The sequence below is a fragment of the Leptinotarsa decemlineata genome, unplaced genomic scaffold (assembly GCF_025532065.1).
Source record: "Leptinotarsa decemlineata unplaced genomic scaffold, Ldec_3_MD MMD2_tig00001621_RagTag_RagTag, whole genome shotgun sequence".
Lineage (NCBI taxonomy): Eukaryota > Metazoa > Arthropoda > Insecta > Coleoptera > Chrysomelidae > Leptinotarsa > Leptinotarsa decemlineata.
In genome coordinates, this window is record NW_027412566.1 from 1,211,321 (window position 1) to 1,234,541 (window position 23,221).

General features: G+C 37.3%; 1 protein-coding gene across 2 annotated transcripts in view; it reads left to right on the plus strand.

Moving 5' to 3' along the window:
- The first annotated feature begins 1,932 nt into the window (after nucleotides 1-1,932).
- Nucleotides 1,933-23,221, plus strand: part of Ten-a (Teneurin-a transmembrane protein) — a 928,723-nt gene continuing 907,434 nt past the window's right edge. For both annotated transcript variants that reach the window (XM_074176153.1, XM_074176154.1), the window contains exon 1: nucleotides 1,933-2,144. The gene's annotated coding sequence lies outside the window, so the exon portion shown is untranslated. The remainder of the gene's footprint in view (nucleotides 2,145-23,221) is intronic.

Sequence of the window (23,221 nt, forward strand, 5' to 3'; positions counted from 1 at the left end):
ATGACGAGACAAGTGTGCTGTCGTCAGCAAAACAATATATTGAATTCTTGGTGTTTCGTAATAAGTCGTTGATATACAATAAAAAGAGGGTTGGGAACAATATGGATCCCTGGGGAACACCAACATTGATGGTAAAAGTACTCAAGAGATATCCATCGACGGCCACTTGCAGGTCAAAGGCTTCAGAAATATCATTTGGAGAACTGCGTTTATTTGGAATGAACTTTCCTGAAAAAAAAAGAACTGAAACATTTCGCACGCTGAAACATTTCACACTTTTCGAAGGAAAATTGGATTTCTTTCAATATTCCTGAATACTGTACTCGAACTCGGGATCCCAACCATTTGTGAACCCAGTTCAATCATATACGAGGGAGGCCTTTCACATTTTGCCACTCTGATTGAGGTATCTCCAAAACATGCATTCTGGAGGCAGCAACCGCTTCTTTAGGTGTCGAAAAACGTTGACTTCTCAGTTTGTTTTTTACGTGCGGAAATAAAAAGAAGTCATTTGGTGCCAAGTCAGGATCATACGGTGGATGACTCATCAAATCGATGTTTTGGGTGCTCAAAAATACAGTTGTTTGAGCCGATGTGTGAGAGCTCGCATTGTCGTGGTGAAGAGTGATCCGTCTTCGGCGGTTGGTTTTCCTGATTTCTTGGAAGGTAACCGGCAAACGATTGGTTGTGGAAAATAATCGCATGGAAATGTTCACGATTCAATTTCACTTTTTGGCTGAGATGAATCTTTTAAGTTACTGAAAACAACACAAATAGCGCAAGTATGTCAAAACGTTCTGGGTACGTATAAGCTCAAAAATGTCCAACTTCACGATATAGCTGTCAATTGCCAGATTGCAGCACTAGGGTTGCCAAATCCCGAAACATAAAAGGCAACCTATCTAGTTTTCGAGGTCAACCTCATGATGATTTTCCTATTAGTTGAGAGAAGTATCATTTTCAGAATAATGTAGTTGACAAAGAGAGTTTTTGGATTTCTACTACTCCATCTTGATACAAACAAAAGGATGGGGAAATCTTACAAAGAAAGGAAGGAAGTAATCAATTTGAAAATTATACATGGATGTGTAGATCATGTAAAGAAGTACCTTTCAGACACAAACTGAAAGAAAGTCCTCCTGAAACAGCTACTTTCATATAAACATTGAATTACACGAAAGCAAAATAGTCATTCGGAAGAAATACTTCTTTATGAACATGAGTTCTACATTAAATGAATAGTAACAAATTGAACTCACATGGAACAGTGTCATTCTCACTGGTATACAACGATGTTTCGCCTTAAAACACTTGCCCCAAGGCTCTTCAGTACCAAATTGGATAACATTATAGAAAATAGACACAATTCATACATGAATCACGATTTTAATGTCACGGAATAAGCTTGATCTGCTCATGTCATCGATGACATCGTAATGACATAAATTCACCTTTTTGATTTAATCCCAGCCAAGAGAAATCTTATTTGAATTGAAGGGGTTATATTTTTAGGAGTGATTAATTTTTGGGAAAGAAAGTTTTTGGCTTTCTACTACTCCATCTTGATACAAAAAAAGAATAAGGGAATCTTCCAAAGAAAGGAAGGAAGTAATCAATTCGAAAATAAGTAACTCTATACATGGATGTGTAGAAAAAAAATAAAACCCCTTCAATTCAAATGTAGTTGACTATTTTGATGCATTTGTATTATTAGGAAACTGAAATTAAAAATGTTCCACACCACGTGCTCCACATCACCGAACGCGAGAATGATTTAGACTTTTCCACGTAGAATAAAATTGAAGTGATAAATTAATAAACGTGCCATATTTATGCAGAGAAGAATAAAAACAGACGAATAAGTCTATCTGCGCGCCGGTTGCAGACGTCGGCAGCGCCGCTAGCGTCCTGTCAGTTTGCCGCCAACTTCGTCGCAAACGGGACCTACATCCGAGATTTCCGAGTCGATACCGCGGATAAAATCGCGTATTTTGGTGTGGGGGCGGTCAGTTACCGCCTGCGAACGTTACATGCCAATGACAGGTTATTGACAGGTGTGCACGGTAGAAAACAATTCCTTTGTGAGCGATATTGTTCTTGTGCCGGAGCAGTCTAGCCTATTCGGGACTAGTTCACTTTGAAAGGTATCAATTAGTCAATTGATGTTGATGTGGATCTTTTGCATACAGTTTTGGTTGTATTTATTCACATCAGAGCGATGCACTCTTATAACATTTTTCAGGCCGTTTCCTCCGAAACAAATTCAAGAATTATTACCTCCTGAACCCTCAATTTCCCACCAATTAATTTTGAATGAGATAATTATGTTTCGGTACTCTTTTATTCAAAGCATTTCTCCAATTGCTAGTAAACACATTAGGTGAAGACTTCAATATTGAAAGAAAAAATATACCGATAACAACACAAAAACTTCTGGAATAACTTTTTGAAACATTGCAGTCTCATGGAATTTTCTTATACTGATTTGTACATTCCTTTGTGTAATGTTTCTCATTCGTTCCTGAACTATTCATGAATTGATCAAAAAGTGGCCTAGACGATATAACAATAAAAGTTCTGAAATGTCATTCCATCTATATCTGAAATTCTATTGAATCTTATGAATCACTCTATAATGGAAAGCATGTTTCCGAGTGTCTTCAAAACAGCCAAAATTATCCCTATTCATAAAAAGGGTTCACATGAAGATATAGATAACTATCGCCAAATATCATTACTGAGTATTCCATCAAAACTTATTGAAAAAATAGTAGCAAATAGAATTATTGCGTTTCTCGAAAAATACAAGATTCTAACCGATCATCAACATGATTTTAGAAAAGCTAGATCAGTTGGCACTGCTATTGCTGGAAATTTCGAGTTTATTTGCAATGAAATCGATTAGGGAAAGTACGTAGTTTCAATATTATTTGACTTGGCTAAGGCGTTTGACTCAGTAAAAAGTGACATAATGGTTAGTAAGTTATATAACATTGGCATTAGAGGGTTCCTTCTGGAATGGATAAAACCTTTTATGGAAGATAGGAAAATGGTAGTGACTGTGAATAATGCAGTATTTGATATTCAAGTTATTCTCCTTGGGGTACCACAGGGGTTCATTTTTGGCCTACTGCTTTTCTCTATCTATATAAATGATCTTCCGAAGTATATAAAACAAGGTTTCATTATCCTATTCGCAGATGACACTACCAGTTTCCGGAAATACTGCGGAGGAGCTAGAAAACAACAATAATTCAGTTATGGGTGACATTATTTCTTGGTGTGATAGAAATCAAATAAAACTGAATGAAAGTAAAACAGTACATTTAAGCTTCGCGTTAAGGAAAACAGTGAAACTCAACAACATTCAACTCTCGGAAACAGCAAAACTCTTTGGTATGTTTATAGATAAAACCTTGTCTTGGGAGCCCCACATCGATGATGTCTGCAAAAAATTGAATCGAGCGTTATTTGCGATACGACAGATCAATGACGTGCTTAGTTTAGATGGTGTCAGGACTGTTTACTATTCATTGGCGTACTCACATATGGCTCATAATGTATCAATGTGGGGTTCTTCTGTGGGGGCAAAACGTGTTTTTATTGTTCAAAAAAGAATAATTAGAACTATCTTTGATATTGCACCCAGGGATAGCTGTAGACCTGCTTTCTGCAAGAACAAGATGCTAACGTTACCGTGTATCTATATATATAAAGCTCTGCTCCGTGTGAAAAATAATGTACCCAATCTGAGAGATGAATCAATATATATATATATATATATATATATATATATATATATATATATATATATATTTTATTTTATTTTTCATATATGTATATAGCTAAGTACCTGTTTCAAGTGTGCGATCTATGTTATACTATGGACCGTTATTATTGTTTTAATATAATTTCATATTTTTATTTACGACATGTTTTATATCATGTAAATGATCAGAAAGACAATAAAGTTATTATTATTAAGTGAACTCTCACCGCCGGAGATAACTGTGTGGAAGCTATTTTCCGGGTTTTTTGGCCCGACGTTTCGTCTACTTCGGTAGTGGGCATTTATCTAGGTTATGTGCTAACGACTCGTGTTGTTGCCCCCGTCGTCCGAACGCATTTATTTCGATGTTAGTATTTGACTCTGGTTTCATATTATTATTGGTCGACGTGGCTTGGTTTCTCTTGATTTGATTACTTGATTGATTAACATGAATTGCTTGTCAACTGTGGTCCAGTGCCTTCAATTATTCGGAACTTTTTTCTGCTGTATTCGAACAGTGTAAACCAGATTTTTTACCGAGTATATTTTTAAGATGACTGTTCGGATGTGGTTAAAACCAGATTTCAAATCTATGAGAAGTGATCGAATGTATTGAGGTTTCGGGGGATATGGCCTGACCAGCGCATACTACGGTAAAAAATGTGAGGTTACCTCACAAGAGGTAACAGCAGTGAAGAACTCTCTCCGTAGCAAGTATCAGCACAAACTTTGACAGATCTGGTCATCGGAACTGTCGGGAAAGAACAAAGTTGCTGCAACAAATATGCTGGCCGTTCCAATCTTATTCTACTCGTTTGGAGTAGTGAAGTGGACTCGGGAGGAACTGCATCAAGTCGACGTAAAGACCCGCCGAAAAATGATGCATCTCTATAGGAGTTTGCATCCCAAATCTTCCGTTCCACGGTTGTACTTCCTCTGACAAGAGAGAGGCCGTGGACTTTTGAGTCTGGAGTGTCTACATGACAGAATGGTACTGCATATAGCCTGTAAAGTCGTCAGGAGTTCGGATCCCCTTCTCTTCATGGTCCGTGATCATGAGAGAGCAGAAATTGGAGCATTTCTCTTTAGGGCAGCTGCCCGAGCAGCTGATGAACTTGGTTTAGTTTTTGACACTGAACGAGGTGACAACAACTCTGTCACCGAGTTGGAACCCGTTCAGCAAAAAGCTCATGTAAAAACCGCAGAGATCACCTCACTTCCGCGGGAACACAAGGATAAGCCAATGCGTGGGGTCTTCTTCAATAACATTGGAGACCTTGGCTTATCAAAGCGCCTGACTTTTGCTTTCCTCAGGTAGAGCGGGCTGAAGTCGGAAACTGAGGGGTTCATTATGGCTTCCCAGGATGATGTCTTCAACACCTTAGTCTACCGCAGTCGCATGATGAGTATAGAGATTCCAGACACAAACGCAGGGTCTGCTGCTAGGCGGCCGAGACTCTAATGAACTTGCTATCAGCATGTCCAGCATATGCGGTATTGGCCTATATACATCGACATAACGCGGCCCTAAGAGTGCTATATTACCATCTACGGCACTCTTACGGTATTGACAGGACACCGGTGTTGCCCTACGCTCCCGGGGATATTGAATCCGTTATGGGGAACGAGAAGTGCCGAATTTATTGGAACTAGTCGTTTCCCACCCTCAGGCTCATTCAATCTAATGAGCCTGATGTAGTCTTTCTCGACCATCAGAGCAAAACGATATTTGTCGTGGAGTTTTCAGCTCCTGGCGAGACGAATATCGTCCGGAAAAAGGAGGAAAAACGGATGAAATATCGAGATTTTCTCTTCGAACTCCGCAGACTCTATCCAGATCACTCTGTCAAGATGGTTGTTCTGATTATTGGAGTCCTTGGTGGAATGATGTCTTCTCAACTCTCGAATCTCAAAATCAAACCGGCCTGCCGCACTAAGGTAGAACTTTTAGCCAGACAGATGCAGAAGGCTGTCACATTCGGCTTACATACTTCGGCAAAAAATAATAATAATGATATATTCATCAGTAAATTATAATACATAAATATAAAATGGAGTATATGGAGTACAATAAACCTCGATGAATAAACACATGCTTCCACTGAGGGTATAACCCTGTGTGTGGTAAATTACAGAGCAATAACAAAATAGAGCAATTATGATTATTAAAAACAATATGGGTAAAAATATTAGGATCCAGATATCAAATATAATAAAATCCAAATTTATGTTTCACAGTTTTTGTATAAATCAAACACTTGAATAAATTCGGACAAAAAAAGTCACTGAATAAAATGAACATCTGAAAATTTCTGGAAAATAAAATTGAATTAACATTTATAATTCACAATTTAGTACAATAAAGTGTCACTGAATAAAATACACTCAATATACACTACAAACATCTGAAAGTAGAATCTCTATGAGAAAATAAAAAATTATTGAAATACATGAATTCTGAGAAGAAAAGAACGAAATATTCATTTTGCATCGTCTTTTGTGGAGAATTCAAGGCATTTTGTTGAACTACTAGGGGCAATTGGAGTTACACAGGAAGATCAATTAATCAGTTTCGAAGTGGAAAGCCTTTATACCAACGTTCCGTTGGAGAAGCACTACAAATCATACAGAAAAACTATCCGAAGACGGGAGCCTGCAAGATAGGACTAATTTACCTATAGAAGTAATTAGGGAACTACTAGGATGCTGTGACCAAAACTGTTATTTCCAACTGAAGGACGAATTCTTTATACAAGATGACGGACAGCCATTGGGATCGCCACTTTCACCAGTCATAGCCAATATATATATGAAGTGGTTTGAAACTCTGGACATTGGAAAAGCACACAAAAACTTCGTATCTGGTTGAGATACGTTGACGACATCTTCATAATATGGAACCATGGGAATACTGTACTAGACGCCTTCCTGAAACACATCAACAGCGTGTGAGCATCTACACTTTCACAATGGAGAAGGAAGTCCATATCGAATTGCTATTTTAGCATTGGTGAAGAAGACCGACACTGACTGGGAAACATCTGTATACCGAAAACTCACTCACACAGGACAGTATCTGAACCGCGAATCCAACCACCATCAATCGACTGAAAGAGGAATTATCAAGACTCTGTTAGACCGTGCTTTCGGGCTCTGTAATACGAAGTAAGGTTTCGAGAAGGAACAAGACATAATCAAAAATGATCTTCAATGGAATGGCTACTCCAAAGCGATGGTGGAACAGACTAAAAAGACAGCAGGAGCCTCGCAAGGATGAGAAGCGGTTACAACCAGTGCCTACACTTCCCTAGATTAGGGGATTATCGGAAAGGATGAGAAGAATTGGATCCAAGTACAACATCAGAACCTGCTTCAGATCCGGAAACACTATCCGTAGCAGATTCACAAAAACCAGGCCACCAAACACGAACTGCGATTCCAAAAATTGCATTTGAGGGATACCCTGTGAGTACGGAAAATCCTATATCGGTGAAACTAAGAGGCCATTGAAGTTCGCATTGCCAAGCTAAAGAAACGCATACAGCGAGGGGAAACTAGCAAATCAGGAATAGCAGAGCATGTTTGGACCTATCAACAAAACATCGAGTGATCCCAACTGAAATCATACACAGAGAAACATTGGTTCAGGAGGAAATTTAAAGAAGCCGCATACATTTTGTCCAACAATGTATTCAGCCAAGCTAGCTTAGAGATAGTGAACATATGGAAACCCATAATCAAGTAAAAAATGGCCGACTCCCGCCAAATGGTTATCTCCCACTAAACCAGTGGAGCGGAAAAAAGAAAGCAGAGTATAGTAAAAGTATTCGAATGAATAAGTAGTTATCTCTCGGAGGAATTAGTCCAGTCATCACCCAAAGACGATTGTGGATACTAACAATCGAAACGTCGTGAATCAACTTGTCTTGGAATCTCTCAACTTTTTATTTTTCATTTTTTTGTTCAATTTCTCTATTTTCACTTGTATTTTATTTCACTATAATTTCATTTCATGTTTTTTTGCTCAATATAATTGTTATTTTCTGCTATTCGTTTTTAATTCTTTTTTTTATGGGTTCTTTCAGGAATTTTAAATCATTTTATATAATATCATACGATGAAAGTCCGAACTAATGAAATTCTCTGGTATTTTTTATGTAGACTTCGAATCCTTGACTCTCGTTACTTTTAATCACTGAGACATCCAAGGATGGCAACTTCTCCTTGTTTTCAATCTCATATGTAAACTCAATATTTGGGTATCTGATGTTAGGAGTTGGAAAAGTTTCCTACCTTTGATTTTCTTGCATCAAAAATCATCTCTATATCAGGTGTACGTGCGTTGAAAGTGATGTACCTCCTCTGTTGCTTCCAATTGAAATCCGTTCATGAACAAATTAGCTAAGAAGGGGAACAGAGGATTTCCCATTGCCCTCATTATGTATGTAAAATGAGATGAAGAACTGTAAGCAATTCTGCTCCATGCAGATTTTTGTTAATTGTTTGTTGCTTTTAATTACTTCTTTGCTAAAACTGGTGTAGGGACACTCGGAAACAACGAGAATATATCAAATGATATTGGAATCTCTCCATTTCGCACCTTTACTTCCTTAACCTCCACTATGGAAGCGTGTGGATTGAGAACAATTGTTAGATGGAGAGGGTTTCAAACTGTTTATTCAGCCATATAACAATTTCATAAGTAGGGGAACTTATGATGAAGACAATTCGTCGCACTGTTTTGCCAGGCTTATAAACCGTGGGATTAGAAACCTGCAAAACACTGTTCAGACTGATTGCTTGAACTTTAAGTTCTAGAAAGACTGAAGAAAAGAAAGGAGTCAATCCTCAGTCCTGAATGCAGAAATGTCTCAGTCCGTGAATGAGAACAGCCCTACAAAAACTCTACCATTAAGAATACCTCTACTTCAGTAACTCGCGAACTAGAACATGAATTAATAACGAGTGTTAATGAATTATGATTATAGTCACGTTGAGAATAACTCAGCAAATAATGGCAGCAGGCTACAAATTGTAGAACAGGATCGCCTGTCACGCCGACTCCAATTTGATATACGACGAGTTGTCGTGTTTTCTTATTTTAATATTTCATTAAGCTCGGCCACCATTTATCTACACCAACAATCATAATATTATCCGAACGTGGAGGTGAAATACCTGTTCATTTATTAATGTTAGAGGAAATTTGCTAGGTCGGGGTCGAAATACTGACAGGGTGTTGATGTGTTCTGGTCAGTGTCAACAGTAACCTGAAGATTCTTGAGAAAACTCTATGAATTGACTCTATGAATTGACATTTTTCTGTTTTTCGTTGTGGAAAATATTGTCATCATAATGAACCTTTCATAATAAGTCCCAATTTCCGCTGTTGTATAACTTGACTTATATTTACCCCATGGAAAATTCATACATAATTTGATGGAAATATTGAGTGTGATGAACAACGTCATATTAACATAATGGATGCCGAACAATCCGGACAACACACCCTTATAACATATAAATGCGAAAATCTCTTGCCGTTCCGAGATTGGAAAAAGCATGTACTGAATCATATCTTAGGTCGAAACGATAACAAGGGTGTGAAGGATCATAAATATTTTATACAGAGATTGGTTCACTGATAGTTCGATAAAGTTTTCAAGTGAAAAGATACACTTCCTAAACAACGAGATATTTACAATTTTATATATCGATGCATATTACTTAGCTCCTGCTAAGTGAAGTTGCTGAGAATATTACAAAAATCAAGTATGTGGTCAAAATAAACAACTCTTTCCTATACTCGTAGAATGTTTATCGAGAAATCATTCGCTTTCGAAATACAAATTGTTGGAATTTTTCAAAACATAACTATTGGTTTTTCTCATAGGTTTTTTGCAATTATAGTTATTTGTATCTCGAAAAAAAATGATTTTTTGATAAACATTGTGGAGGAGAAAATTGTTTCTTTTGAGGAGATCCACCGCATACTTAGTTTTTGTAATGTTCTCATCAACTTCATTTAGCACCCTAAGAGCTAAGTAATATGCATCGATATAAAAAATTCCAAATATTTCGAAAACGATCACCTTCAGCGTTGTTGAGGAAGTATACTTTTTTACTTGGAAAGACTGTGACAATTAGGTTTTTTCATGAATAGCACCAAAAGTTTACAGTCAAAAAAAGTAGGGCAATGTGTATACAATAATAATTTGATAACAAATGTTCAATCTGGATTTTGTACATTCTATAGCACCACCACCGCTCTTGTCAACATCAACCAAGATTTATTCAAAGCAACTGATAATAATAAAGTAACTGCCATGGTACTCTTGGACTACAGTAAAGCATTCCATACATTAGACTACAATATTCTGTGTAGAAAAATGCCATTTCTCGAATTGAGTGCAGGAACTGTAGATCTATTGAAAAGTTACCTCAGAAATCGGACTCAGTCAGTATGTCTGGATGGAAAGTGTTCTAGTGCTTTACCTGTTGACTACGGAGTACCTCAGGGCTCTATCCTTGGCCCCATTTTGTTCTCTATATATATCTGACTTCCATAAAATGATTGATCATTGCACAGTTCATCATTGCATTATCCTGCAAGTAACTGGCAGGTGACAATGGAAGAAATTAACAGCGATCTACAAAAGTTACTGGATCTATCTATAGCCCATGAACTGAAATTGAATTCTGAAAAATCTCAGCTGATACTTTTTGGCCCGGAACACAAAAGATGGGAAATTGAAGGAAGAATTGAAATCCAACTTGGACAAGATTTACTACAAATAATTACAGAAAGCAAGAACTTAGGTTTGTGGCTAGATGCTGATCTGAGATTTCATAAACATATAAATTCACTTCGTTGTAGCTCGTACAGTATCTTACGTCAACTCTTTTGAAGTGGAGATATTATGATTTCCAAATTGAAGTTGAAACTTTGCGGAACCATCATATTGTCTAGATTAGCATATTGCGATATAATCTAAGGGCCTGCTTTGATACAAACTGATGTAAATCGCTTACAAAAAATACAGAACAATTGCCTTCGTCTTTCTTATGGTGTGAGAAAATTCGACCATATATCCCCCAAGTTCGAGGAGTTAGGTTGGTTAACGATTGCTAGAACCTGGCATTTCCACCTACTCATCAATACACATAAATTCTTCATTTACAAAAAGCCAAATTATATTTATGAAAGATATAAAACTTTCAAATCTCAGAATTATTCGGGGACACAAAACTGTCACACTTTTATTATTCCAAAACACACGACAGCCTGCTTTTCTCGTAGTTTCATTCACAACTCTATCAAACAATATAACGCTGTGCCCAGTGAATTTAGACAATACTCCATATATAATTTCAAGAAAAAGTTGAAAATAATTCTGAAGTCTTCTGTATAGATAATATATTCATGTTATGTCTTACTCATATGGTTTTCCCTTCGTGAAAAGGGATTTTTATATCTACTTCTTCTTTATTAACAATGAATAAAGTCCATTTCTCATTATTATTATTGAATGAATAATGACAGCGTAATCAGCGACCTCTAGATTTCACATGGAAATTAATACGAAATTATGGTTTCTCACGTCAAAGAAACCCCGGGTAACAAATTTCCTGCAAATATTTCATTTTGCAAAAGTAATTTTAAAAAAATAAACATAAAAATTCAACTTTAACACCCTGTATCTCCAAAACACAATGGTTGAATTCAAAAGAAAAGAAGACGCAACGAACATTATCAAAATATGGCTACCTGTCTTCAATTGTACACAATAATATCTACCGCAGTAGTAAGAAATGTCAGGCATAATACCTTGCTGACCAAGGTCAAATAACCCGAAACATAGCTTTCACACGTTTTTTTGCGTTGACCATCTGGTAATTTTCTCTTCGTCGAAAAAATATGAGCCCGAACCACAAGCATTGTAATAGAAATAATGGAGATTGTGGTTACCAGAGCAGCGAATTTCGAGATTCTTCAGCGTCTGTTCCCTAAAAGGGTTCCAGTCAATCGGACAATGTGTGAGTCGATGGTTCAAGCCCCAGGCTGAACGCTTGATTTTCACTTGCTCTCCTCCAACCCGTGTTAGAAATCATACGTTGAAAGGTGAAACCTTGTTAGTCCTTAGCTCGCACAAGTTTTGACTTCTGAGGGTCGTCGTTCGTAGGGGTGCGATATCCGGTTAACGGAAAAAACATATTTCAAACATACATATGCCTATAAAACATGAACTATAATACATGAAGTAAAAATTGTATTTGATCAACAACTCGAATTCAATTCGATACAATATATTCAATTTCAAACTCGCCTCATTTCATTACGGTTCTGGACTAGGGAATAGAGTGTTGCGTCAGTTGAAATTCGATATAATCCAAAAAGAGCATTTTTAAATTAAATGGAACGTTAAATAGGACAGATCGCCATTTTTGGGATGCCTTTTTCAATGGTGTTTTCATTCCACGAAATTAATTCAACTTTTCGCATCGATTTGCCGATATTGTCGAAAAACAGTTGAAATTCACAGTATGTGGTCTTTTATTGATGGTCTCAATTATCAGAAATAGGATCCTCATTCAAGTTAAATTGTGATCAATGATGCTGAATAATTGAAATCCGGCTGTTCTTGTTTCGGAAACACATACGTTTATTATCGGCGGATGAAAAGCTTTTTCCCAACTGATACATTTGAAATGCATGAAATATATAGGAAACGGTGAAAATATTTTCGAAAATGGATGTCATTCAAGTCTGTCCCAGTTTGGAACATTCGAGAGGAAGACGGAACCCAGAAATGAAAAATTTTTTATGTCCTCGTCTGTCACAGACAGAAGGAAAGAAAGAATAATTCCAATCTTCAAAATAGGCAACAGGAGGAATTGGAAAATTATCTTGGTATATATTTACTACATATCCTAGCAAAATTAGCTGAGGAACCAACCTACCTAAGATTCATTTGAGCAAAACAAGTTTTCATCGAAGTATGAGAATTGTTTCAGAGAACCAAGTCCACAATTGTTGGGTTTGTAGCCGTACGGATTTTCTAATTCAGCTCCACAACTTGTTCCGCAAGGTAGCGTACTAAGACCGCGTTTGTTTTCAATCTATTATCTACATAAATGACCTGCTCTAAAGTATAAACGCATCAACAACCCCATTAACTGATGAAGATCCTCTAAAATGAGCTTACAGTCATCGATGACACCATGGATTCGACTATAAAACAAGCTACAAAGCTTTCAAAAAATGAAATAACTTTGAACTCGAATCAAACTCAGACACATAGCTTTGTTTCGAAGCATCCTGCCCTCAGAACGTGAAACTTCATGTAAATCAAGTTATGAGCAAGTAAGTTATCGAAAGCAATTCTCAAAATGAGACGGTTGAAACCACCAGCAGCCATATCTGCTTAACATGGAATGTTTCACTGTGTTATGACTTACTAGTGCGTTTCTATCAACTGAGGCCATAATAGTTGAACTCAGTAATTGTGATACAAAGGTACTTGAGGGAAATGAAATGAATAAAGTCTGAAAGTACATACTCAAAAACACTGAATAGTGAGACATTCATCAGACATTTTTACAAAAACATGAGTTTCGCCATAAAACAGCCTCTTCGAGCGCGTATATAGGACGCTCAAAGAAGAAAGTATAGCAAAACACGTGTTGTATTTTTGTAAAAGTGTGTAGTGGAAGTTTCACAATGAAGTGTTTCAATAGCTTCTTCGGACGTGTACATAGGACGTGATTATAAATACCCCCAAAGAAACTATTGAACAGCCATACACATGTTGCATTTTCGTAAACATTCCACAATAAAGTGTTTTTCGAAAACAGTTTTACTTATAAAAATGCAACACCTATTTCGCTATTCAATAGCTTCTTCGGGCGTGTATATAGGGAGTGAGTATAGACACGCCCAATAGTTTCTTTGGGCGTGTATATAGGGCGTGAGTATAGACACGCCCGAAGAAACTATAGTATAGCGAAACGTGTTGTATTTTTCTGAAATACTTATAGCGGGAATTTCACAGTGTTTCTTGGGAACAGTTTTACAAAAACGCAACACCTGTTTCGCTATACAATAGCTTCTTCGGGTGTGTATATAGGACGTGAGTATACACCATTCGAAGAAGCTGTAGTATAGCGAAATACGTGTTGTATTTTTGTGAAATATTCATAGTGGGAATTTCACAATGAGGTGTTTCTTGGGAACAGTTTTATAAAAACGCAACACCTGTTTCGCTATACAATAGCTTCTTCGGGCGTGTATATAGGACGTGAGTATAGACACGTCCGAATAAGCTATAGTATAGCGAAATACGTGTTAAATTTTTGTGAAATATTTATAGTGTGAATTTCACAATGGGGTGTTTCTTGGGAACAGTTTTACAAAAACGCAACACCTGTTTCGCTATACAATAGCTTCTTCGGGCGTGTATACAGGAAGTGAGTATAGACACGTCTGAAGAAACTATTGTATAGCGAAATACTTGTTGTATTTTCGTGGAAATTTTGTAGTAAAAATTACACAATACATTTTTGTAAAGGAAAACTTTGTAGAGGAAATTCCACAAAAAAGTGTTTTTTGAAAACAGTTTTACTTACAGAAACGCAACACCTGTTTCGCTATACAATAGCTTCGGGCGTGTATTTAGGAGTATAGACACGCCAGTAGAAACTATTGTACAGCCAAATACATGTTGCATTTTTGTGGAAATTTTGTAGTAAAAATTCCACAATAGAGTTTTTTTTTAAAAACAGGTTTACTTACAAAAACACTACACCTATACAATAGCTTTTTAGGGCCTATATATGAGGCATGAGTATAGACACGCTCAAATAAGCTATTGTATTGCTAAACACGTGTTGCATTTTTATAACAATGTGAAGTGTTCACAATGGAGTGTTTCTTGAGAACAGTTTCATAAAACGCAACACGTGTTTCGCTATACAATAGCTTCTTAGGGCGTGTATATAGGGCGTAAGTATAGACATGCCTAAAGAATCTTTTGAAACACGTGTTGCATTTTTGTAAAATTGTGAATGTAAAGTGTTTCTTGAATAACTTATGGATTTTCATCAAGGACGATTACATAAATCAATTAACATCAAACAAATTCAGATAGTGGATCCATGTCTGGTAGAACAACCTCCGTTACTTCAAAAGCAGAAGTAAACCTATCATTACATTTCAAACAGAATTCTTACCTGGAGAAAATTCAAAAATGCTGTCTGGCAAATCTGTAATGGTAGAATTTGAACGATTAGGGTTGTTTTTAACATTAGTTGGTAAAGCTGAATTTGTCTTCAGACGTCCCAAAAAGTAACTTCATGGTGACATTCTGCAAAGTTCAGGATTGTTTCTTGAGTACGGATCCTAAAGTCTAGCAAATTCTCCATATCGGTGAAAATCCATGTTTTTTTATGATCTGAGTAAGACCATTCTTAATTACAGAGCTGCTTTTCACTGGACACTGTCAAGTTAGAGAATACTACGAACTGTATGACGGAAATTTCATCTGCAGATGATGCAATAAAGGGACAGGGTTAGTTTGTCATGTATTACGCAGATTTGAAAATATGGTTGAAAAACGCGATAAGCCCTTGAGGCTTCGCCGTTTTCCAGAAACTTGGGAAGAAAACTCCTAAGCAGCTTCCGACTCCTTGTTTTTTTTCGCATCAAACTTATACATTATCGATGAAATGACTTGATGAAATTTGAAAACACCATGTTTTTCATTTATAGACGCGTTTCGCGAACACCGTAGCTTACTCAGTAGCAGAAAGCTATAATGTTAGTCATCAAAGAAGCTGCGATGTTAGCATTTAGCCTCGTCAGTAGCTTACTAGTACCAAGGAAGCTACAAAGTTACCAACCGAGAAATCTGCAGTGTTACTTATCGAGCGTTTTCTGGCAGTGAAGACACGTCCGATGGAGTCATCGTATGGCGAAACACGTGTTGTGGATTTGTAAAACTGTCCTAATGAAGTGTTTTTTGAAAACGTTAGAGATTTTCATCAAGTATCCGTCAATTCCATCATATATTTCAGTACAAACGCATTTTAACACATACACTGTCTTTTTGGAATCACTTTAGGGCACTCCAAGTTCAACTGTATGTTTCCAATCAGATTTCTCGAATCCTCCATGTAGCTGGTAACAAGACAATATCAATAGCGTTCCAGTAGCCCCCATAAATCAACTTGGTATCAATTCCACATCGGACCGTGCATCGCTATCACATGCATAATGGGATCGGCACCATGATCGTAAATTCAAATTAATACAACTCTAAATAGAACATCGAGCCGGCATCCAAACTTCCAGGGAGTTTTATGAGGACATTCAAACTTTACCATCTGAAGAAAAGCAGTTTACACGACCAGGTACGAGCCGGTGTATTGAAAGCATTAACGCTGGCAGGTTAGGGCATAAATCGATGTGGTAATTTCTGTTGGATGTTACGAATCCCCTGAATTACAGGAAATGCTTCATACAGGGCCAACATCTCTCAAGTACAACTTTGCCTCACTCAGATAACAGAGTGAATAATTGATTTTAGACATTCCCTGGCTGTTGATACTGTATCAGATTCAAAATCTTCGAGAAGAGAAAGGTGAGGGATTGAAAATGGAATTAATATTTCTATAGGGTCTTCCAACTGTGACAATTGATCTTCCTCTTGAAGATGATCACTTGGTGATCGAAACGGTTTGTCGGTGGGAAACAACTCCATTAATATTCATTCGAGTAGATGACTAGGAATAGAAAAAGATTCATTTCTGAAAAGCTGTAATTTTGAGAATGTGTGTATTATGCACTTTTATTGGAAATTATATGCTTGCATACAAACCTTTTTTTTTTAATAGTTCATATCTTACAAACGGTTAGAGATAGATATAGGACATAGTTGATCAAAGTTGTACACATTGGTTGACTAAATTTGAAAATTGAATAATATATAGGGTGTTCCATTTGAAAAATATTAGTTATGGTCGTTTATCAAAGATACAAATTGAAACGTATTTTACAGACACTCTGTATAAAATAAGATTTGAGTTTCGTTCTGAAATAACAACTATCATACCTTACGTCAACGTTGCCAGAATTTGAGTTTGGTGTATCAGTTGATTCATGCGATATTAAATATTAAAAATATCATGTTTTCGTCAAAAAAAATTACGAAATAATTAATATTTTGAAAACGGTGAGAGATAGGAATAGAACATGGTCCTCAGAAGTAATTTGGATTTTGATGCAGAACTCAAAAATTATGTAATATATAGGATGTTCTATTTGAAATTTCCAAGTTGATGTCTGTTACATGTAGATGTGGCAACAATGCGGTAATGAAGATATTTTCTAACGATAGATCATAACCATCTACATCGGTAACCGAAATTTGAACCTCTCATCTTTTTTTGTTCTCTAGACCATCGAATATGGCTTGAAACGCTTTCATTTGATTCTGTTCTGTTTAAAATCTGTTTTTCCGTTAACCAGCTATCGCATCCCTACGAACGACAACCCTCAGTTGAAATTTGTGCGAGCTTAGGATTAACGAGGTCTTACCTTTTAACGTGTGATCACTAACCTGTGATTACTTGTTCATAGTTTCAGTTTTTTTTTTCTGTTCATGTTGGTTTCACTCATTTTCCTATGTTTTGCTTATTTTTCCATTTCTTTCAAAAAACTCATACTCCTTTTTCCTGTTCATTGAGAAATCATACTGAACTTGCGCTCTTGTCCAATTTTTGGCTCAGTTGGTTGGTGTCATGTTTTCTGTTATGTTGGTGTATTCGGGCTTCGGCAGTCCTTTTATTAGTTTTTAGTTCTCCTCAAAGTCATTTTATGATAAACAGTTCTTGTTGTTTTATTTATTTTTCGGAATTTCTGCAAAATACATTCTATCCTTGTAGCCTGAATTCATGTTCTTCTTGTTTCAATATTTGTTTTCCTTTTGTTTTCTGCACACTTTCTCTTTTGTCTCTCTTTTGTCTTGTCTGATCTCTGATTTTCCTCAAATCTTTGGATTTTTGATTTTTGGATAATTTTTCTCCGTGTTGATGCAAGTAGCAGTGTAAGTCACATCTCTTTGTTCGTTCTACATGTTAGGCTAATTCCATTTCCAGATATGATAATGAAACAAATATTTATCTGGAAAATAGAAGCGAACAATAATGGGATAATCCATTATTTGCTCTCTAGAATTATATATTTGTTCATGGGAGGTAAACTCAACAACAAAGGGCAAAATGATTCCAAAAAAGCTGGGAAAGCACAACATGAGTCAACGATTCTGGTATATTCATGGTAATTACATGTTTTGTTTAATTAAATTGGCTTTTCATTTATCGCTCCGCTGCACGATTTGATGGGAATTTTGCAAATTTGCCGGCCCGGGTATTGTGCTCAAAACAATATAAACTTTCAAATTAACTACAGTATCAGCGCCCGTTGTTTCAAAGAATATGAATCAGGACTCCCGCTCGGGGTTTTGTGAACTGGCCGACCGTAGTAGGCTTTATCTAGGACTTTGTGTCATCAAATATTGCTGGGTATACAGGGTTTTTCAGAAAAAATTCAATATAAATGAAGATGGGCATTGGGACTGCTACTGTGTGACAGTATAAGCTTGAGCTTTCTCAGCGATCGTTGTAAAACCCGTCCTTTCATTTGAACGAACTTGGCTCTCTTGAGCTTTTCCATTGGAACGATTGAACTTTGGTTTTGATGTCATAACCATATACCCATGTTTCGTCACCCGTCATGACCCTTTCTTTTCCGTAAGAGTGCCTTAGATGGTAGTATACCACTATTAGGGCCGCGTTATGTCGATAGATATAAGCAGAGGCCGCATATGGTGGATATGCTGATAGCAAGTGTATTAGGCCCTGCACCTTGTGTCAGGAATCTCTATAACCATCACGCGACTGCGGTGGACTGAGGTGTTGAATACACCATTCTGGCAAGCCATGATGAACCACTCAGTTGTCGACTTCAACCCACTCGATCTGAGGAAAGCGAAAGCCAGGCACTTTGATAAGCCATGGTTTTCAATGTTATTGAAGAAAACCCCATGCATTGGCTTATTATTGTGTTTCCTCAGAAGTGAAGGGATCTCTGCGGCTTTCATTATAGCTTATTGCTGAAAGAGTTCCAAATCGGTGACAGAGTTGTGATCACCTCATTCAGTGTCGAAAACTAAACCGAGTTCATCAGCAGCTCGGGCAGCTGCCCTAAAGAGAAATGCTCCAATTTCTGCACTCTCATGGTCGCGCAGATTCAGAAATATGGATCGGATCTCCTTAGACTTCACAAGCTACATCCATAACCATTTTGACATGTAAATTCTCCAAACTCAAAAGTCCACGGCCATCCTGTTATCGGGTGAAGTCCAACCGTGAAACAGACGATTTGGAATGCAAACTCTTATAGAGATGCAACATTTTTCGCGTTTTTACTTAGAGTTGATACAGCTCCTCCCGAATTCACTTCACTACTCCAAGAGTAAGATTGGAACGGCAAGCATATTTGTTGCGGCAACTTTATTCTTCTCCGACAGTTCCGATGACTAGATCTGTTGAAGTTTGTGCTAATACTTGCCGCGGAGAGAGTTCTTCACTGCTGTTACCTCTTGTGAGTGGCGTTGTTCCACCCCGAGGTGAGTATACGTCTCTCCGGCATCCAGATGGTGTAGGATACTTCCATCTACGAGCAGCGCATCCTCTCCGTAGTCCCCGCATCGTCATCTTTCGAAATGGACCATTGCACATTCGTATATGGCGAATTTCATAACGATAGCATGTGTGTACTCTTCCACCACCCTCAAGGACTGATGGAGATTCTTCTCTCCAGAGGTATAAAGTTTAAGATCATCCATATGAAACGAATGGGAGACCTTGTGCCTCCGGTTTCCGGGGGTGCCACAGTTATACCCTCGAGTATTTCTGAGCGCAACGGATAATGGCCATAGTGAGATGCAGAAGAGAAGGGGACTGAGGGAATCGCCCTGTAATACACACCTTCTGAAAGTGACCCACCCTGTTTGGACTTTGGCTTGACTAAATGTTATGGTGAAGCGAGTTCGCCAAAGTGGTATCAGTTGTTCAATGCATCTCACTATTTTGTCGGGTGCCGCAAGGCATCTGAGCAAATGTAAGTTGAGCTCATGAGATATTATATCAAATGCTTCGCGGTAATCGATTCAGGCCATAGAGAGGTTACGCTAATATTGTATCGAGTCCTACCTTATACATCTATCGATGAGCAAGATCTCTCGCTCATATATCTGTTTGAACACTCTGTCAACTGCGGTGAGTACTTGTGTGTATAAGCTGCTTGTAAACAACTGATAACACGAATTCCAGCATGTTATCGGTTTGATTTCCTCAGGAATTGACAAATCTCCGCTTTTGGGGATAAGAACGGTCCGTCCCTCGACAAACCAATAAGGAATCGGCTGCTCTCTGTCCAGCCATGAGTTAAAAACACTGGCCAGATGACGGCGGGTGCTTGGTAGTTTTTTCCACCAACAAGTGTTCAGCTCATCTGGGTCTGGAGCAGCAAAGTTCTTGGAACCCATAAGGGCTCTTCAAACGTCATCCGGGGTTATCGGGTTGCGTAGTTCATTGAGATCAGGCTGTCGAAGCTCTCTGTTGGAAGCTTCGAACTGCACTAGGGCTGAAGTGCCTAAGTTGAGTGGCTGCGGGTGTTCATAGATATCCTTCCTGAAGGATTACACAGGTGGAATCCGCCGACCACTGATCAGGATCAGTGGTCGGCGGATTATTTCCAACACGTGGAGGCTCTTGGAAAAAGCTAGAAGATTCCTCGCGGGACCTGAGGTTTTTCGCGATACTTCTCGCTCGCCTCACTAATGACTTCTTAGCATTTTTATCATATCAAGGCAGTGCTGCCTTGATATGATACAAATGCCTTATTATTATTATTATTTTATTAGTTTTCAAGTGGAAATTCTACATTGAATTGTGTTTTTAGCGTACGTTATGTTAGATTTTCATAGAGTTCCGGTCAGTTTCATCATATTTTTCTACGGAGTGTTATGCTCATTTTGTTGGATACCAGAAATGAAAACACTGACCGTTATGTAATGAGATTTTAGTTTCTTGCAATTCAATATCCAATTCATGTTGGTTGCAAGTCTATTGACATATTAATGCAGCAGGACCTCAGAGCAACGAATGAATTGGGACGAAATTAGCCTGATGTAAGGCCCCTTTCATCTGTGACAGGGTATTTTAATAGACTCGCGGCAGCGTGAAGAAATTATGGGTTTATATTTAGGAATACGCGTCTGTAGCTCACACATCAAAGAAATGTTATAATTCTTCAGACCGTCTTTCGGGATTTTCTTTCGCGCTTTCTCTGAATCAAACCAGCCGGCTTACGAGGACACTTTAATGTTTCTTTCATACAGTAATTAATTATGAGGGTGTTGTTATGATGGCGAAGATTTGTCATCAGAACACTCAAATTAACAAAGCTTTCTTTTAACAGATTATAATATGAAATGGGCTATTTTCGGTATGATTTATGAGGAAGATGTTCACCTACAAGGTTCGGCTGTTTTCAGTTGAATGGAATTAGAATCCGCGTTTTGAATATACGCCCATGTTTTTCAATGGAAATTGAATATTTAGAAATCAATGAAGTATGAATGTAGTACAAAGTGGGCCAAATTGGCTGTGTCTGAAAAGATTCTCTCTAACTGAAGATTTAGAGGAAAATTGAATGTTGTCATCGAATTTTCTCTAGAAGGATTCTTATGGGCAATTTTGTAGCAGAAAATGTGGCTACTTCTTGTTATAATCTATATGCACTTTCAAATCATAGTGGGACTACTTACTCACTGCAGCATACTGCAGAAGCCCCTGTATGGCACGTGGTATAGATACTTCTCACATGTGTCACTAATTTCACTGAAATCGCTTGTGAGTGGAGAAGCATACTTCCTCTTTTATGGAAATGATGGAACAAAATCGCACCTTTGAGATAACTGAGTAGAAGTTTCTTCATGCTCCTGTACCAATATATTTGATATTTGGATATTTGGATAAACTCTATCACTATGATGTGAGTGTACACCTCTGGATTGGATACGGTCATATCTTTGTGACAGGAGTCACATCTTTGAGTCAGGAGTCAATTAAAAAGGAGTCATCTGGATACTTGAAAAACGAATTGGGTGTCCCACAAGGGTCAGTACTTGGCCCTTTTCTATTCATAATTTACATCAACGACATTGATAAGCTCCCTATGCTATCACCCTTCACTATGTACGCAGATGATGCCTCACTTATAATTTCCAATACCCGAGAAAGTTCTATAACGGAGAACTGTGAGGAAACTTTATCCGCAGTTAATGATTGGTTCTCGGCAAATCGTCTTTTTTTGAATATTGATGAAAAAAAATGGCTTAGATTTCATATCCACCAAAGAACCTGTGAATATATCTCATTTGGTTTTCTTATGATTTCTATTAATGTCACAAGAACGAAATTTCTGGGATTAAATGTTGATAACCATCTCAATTGGAAATCTCACTGTGAGGATCTTGTTTCCAGACTCCACACAGTTGCCTTCTAATTTAGGAATATAAAAGAAATTCTGAATCCTGATCAGTTGTTGCAGCTCTATTATGCACAGGTAGAAAGTAGACTACGATATGGCACAAAAACGTATTATACGTTCAATTTGGGGTTTGAGCTATCCAACCTTCTGCAGAAATGCATTCAAAGACCTGGAGATATTACCGTTACCCTCACTTTATATTTTAGAATTTTGTATATATATATATATATATATATATATATATATATATATATATATATATACCCCAGATTGATTCTTAACATGGGTATAACACTAGACACAAAAATAATTTTATAGTGCCTTTAACAAAACTTAGAATAACTCAAAATGCCCCAAACCCCAGGACTCCAGAAATATTTAATTCTATCCCGGAAAACATAAAAAATAGTAGCTCAATTTTCATTTTCAAATGAAATCTAAAAGATTTTCTAGTCCAAAATTGCTTTTACTTCATAAAACAGTTTTTAGAACATCACTTCTGAGGGAATATGTTTGTTTTTCTCATCTATTTATGTACTTATTTGCTTTTGATTATCTGTTATATATAACCGTTGTTATGTTTTTTATGCGGTGCTTGCTATTCGTTTGTTGATGGTATATGCACTTTGTATGAAACCCTTCCTTTGACTTTTTCCATACAGCCTGTACTCTCTCAAGGAAATGAAATCATATTATTATTATTACTATTATTATATTTATATTCAAATATATATTTGTGTACCTGGTAAGTTGAATTCATATTGTTTCAATATAGTTATGATTGATTTCTCCTACATATATTCGCTTCGGCGGGCTCCTATAACACCCTGTGAACA